Source organism: Apodemus sylvaticus, chromosome 1, assembly GCF_947179515.1.
Source record: "Apodemus sylvaticus chromosome 1, mApoSyl1.1, whole genome shotgun sequence".
Taxonomy (NCBI): Eukaryota; Metazoa; Chordata; class Mammalia; order Rodentia; family Muridae; genus Apodemus; species Apodemus sylvaticus.
Window position 1 is genome coordinate 11441431 of NC_067472.1, and position 3186 is coordinate 11444616.

The 3186-nt window shown below is 40.5% G+C and overlaps 1 pseudogene; it reads left to right on the forward strand.

The window, feature by feature from the left end:
• Positions 1-746: 746 nt before the first annotated feature.
• LOC127685161 (peptidyl-prolyl cis-trans isomerase A-like) lies at positions 747-1254 on the forward strand (annotated as a pseudogene).
• The last annotated feature ends 1932 nt before the right edge of the window (positions 1255-3186 follow it).

Genomic DNA, 3186 nt, shown 5'->3' on the forward strand with positions numbered 1-3186 from the left:
AAGGTTGCAATTATAATTACAATTTTCTACAACTCCATGTATACCCATTACTTTTATAATTGATAGAGGTCATCTGAAATTGACGTTAGATATTTCATTATAGTTTGTGCTTTCAGTTATCCTCTAACTAGAGATGTTCATCATCATCATATGCTTACTGAGAGCCTTTCTTATATTTCTTTGTCTCTGTGTCTCTCCTTTCTCAATTTCTCCTCCTCCTCCTCCTAGTCCTCCTGGTCCTTGTCCTCCTCGTCCTCCTCGTCGTCGTCCTCCTCCTCCTCCTCCTCCTCCTCCTCCTCCTCCTCCTCCTCCTCCTCCTCCTCCTCCTCCTCCTCCTCCTTCTTCTTCTTCTTCTTCTCTCTCTCTCTCTCTCTCTCTCTCTCTCTCTCTCTCTCTCTCTCTCTCTCTCTCTCTCTCTCTCCCACCTCATTTCTCCATTTCTCCCCCTCCCACCACCCACTCTCTCCCTTTCCCTCTTTCTCTCCCTCTCCCTCCCTTTCCCTCTCCTTCTCCCTCTCTGCTGGAGATGGAATCCAGCACTCCCTATAATTATATCAAGTGAAATGTTCTAACATATATTCTCAGGACCAACCCAGAATTCTCCCATTTTATTACAAGGTAATTATACACAATGTGCATTCTGTTCTATATTTCAACATTTTTTTTACACTTTGACATTTTTAAATCAGTAAACAAATCCTTCTGCATCACTAAGTATAAAATGGAAAGAAAATCTTTAAGGGTACATGAAGCCATTGTCGATTTTCGCAGCTTGGTCAATCCCACCATGTTTTTTCGACATCATGGCCTATGGAGCCCTTGGGCTGTGCCTCCTTTGAGCTGTTGGCAGACAAAGTTCTAAAGACAGCAGAAAACTTTCATGCTCTGAGCACTGGAGAGAAAGGATTTGGCTTTAAGGGCTCCTCCTTTCACAGAATTACTCCAGGATTTATGTGCCAGTGTGGTGACTTCACACGCCATAACGGCACTGGCGGCAGGTCCATCTATGGAGAGAAATTTGAGGATGAGAACTTCATCCTGAAGTCTACAGATCTTGTTCATGGCAAATGCTGGACCAAACACAAATGGTTCCCAGTTTTTATCTGCACTGTCAAGACTGAACGGCTCGATGGCACGAGTGTGGTCTTTAGGAAAGTGAAAGAAGGCTTGCACATTGTGGAAGCCGTGGAGCGTTTTGGGTCCCAGAATGGCAAGACCAGCAAGATCACCATTTCCGACTGTGGACAGCTCTAATTTCTTTTGACTTACTGTCATTTTACCCATCAAACCATTCCTTCTGTAGCTTAGGAGAACTAAGCTACCATTTGCTTGCAATACCCTGTAATCTCTGCTCTCACTGAAGTTCTTTGGGTTCCATATTTTCCTCATTCCCCCTCAAGACTAGCTGGATCGGAAAGTTAAGTTTATGATTATGAATACAAACTAAATAAGAAAAAAAGAAGAATTTCACAACAAAATATATAATAATGAAAAGAAGTTCTTTAGGGCTCTGCACATGAGTCCTTTTAGGGTTCAGATAAAATGGAAAATCAAAGAGACAAAGAAGTCAAAAGACAGTAGACGCTAAGGCTTGTTTGTACTGGACTCTAAGGGAATGCAGAATGCTGTGCAAAGTTGGCAGTAAATCTCAGTCAACGGGGCTTGCTCATGGCATCACAGTTTGAACACAGTCATAGTCTCTTCAAATGAATTGCCAACTTAACCTTCCATCATATGCCTCAAGAGCTATGCTTGCCTTTTCATTTCATTGATAACACACTGACCAAAACCAACTAGGGCAGGAAAGGATTTATTTCTTCCTATACTTCCAGGTCACATTGATTATTTAGGGAAATCAGGGTAGGAACTCAAGGCCTGTGGTTGAAGCAGGAGCCATGAAGAAATGGCGCTTACTTTCTGGATCACTCACTCATGATCTTCTGGGACACAGAGGGCTTGGGCAGTTCTACTGCTTCGCTATTTATAACACACAGCTTGCTTTATAGACTCAGGCTGGCTATGCTCCACACTTTCCTCTGCCATTGGCAGATGTTCCATAGTGCTGACATCCCCAGAGGGGGCTTCCATTGCAGTGGAGGCTGCACCTTCAACATGGCCTCTCTTGGTCTCTTCAGGGTCTTTTTACATGTGGCAAAGAATCTACTTCTTGCAGTTGCCATTTAATCTTGGGGTCTTCATTGCAACTGGGGTTTCACCTTCAATAACGGACCTGCATCACACTACACAGTGACTAACTTGACTAGAAACTTTACACTTAATGACAGGCATTTATAGTGCTATGTGGTACTATAGAGGCTAGTATAGGTGAAAATTAATCATCCGTTTTACCCAGCTATAAACCCTGCAACCTACGATAGCTACTTGCCTGAAATATATACTGTAACTATATATATATATATATATATATTCTAAGGACCTGAGACTAGATATGTTCTGGGCTCCAGGAGAAACTTGTTCTTAATATGTATAAGTACAAAACAATAAAATAACTACTGAAAACATACTGTTATACCCATAGATCAGTTCACTGATACTCAACCCTTATTGGAGAAGGTTCTTGCAGTAAATGATAATTATCACAAAGACCCACAATTGGACTATGGGCAGAGAGTGAGATAACTTAGAGCAATATATATACATATTGTACATATGTATATATACATATGTACAAACTATATACATTTGTATATACAAATATATACAAAATAATATATATTTTAAAGCAAAGAAAGGGTCACGAGAGCAAACAACCATATTTTTATTGGATTTAAAGGCCACTCTGTGAGAAAGAATCAAACCTGTCACTGTTAATGGAACTACCTGAGACTAGATATGTTCTGGGTCCCAGGATAAACTTGCTCTTAATATGTATAAGTACAAAACAATAAAATAACTACTGAAAACATACTGTTATACCCATAGTTCACTACCCTAAGAGAGATGTCTCTATCAAACCCCTATCTTCAAAGCTTGGGAAAGCTTTCTAACTCTATGAGGAAGAAGAGTTAGAAAGGTTGTAAGTGCCAGAGATATTGATGGTTCCAAGGAAATAACATTGTCCAGACACAAGAGGGTTGATATACATATGAACTTAAAGAGACCATAAGAACATGGACATGATCTGTCCAAATTCAATCCAGACAAAGATCTCAGCACAGAGAAGAG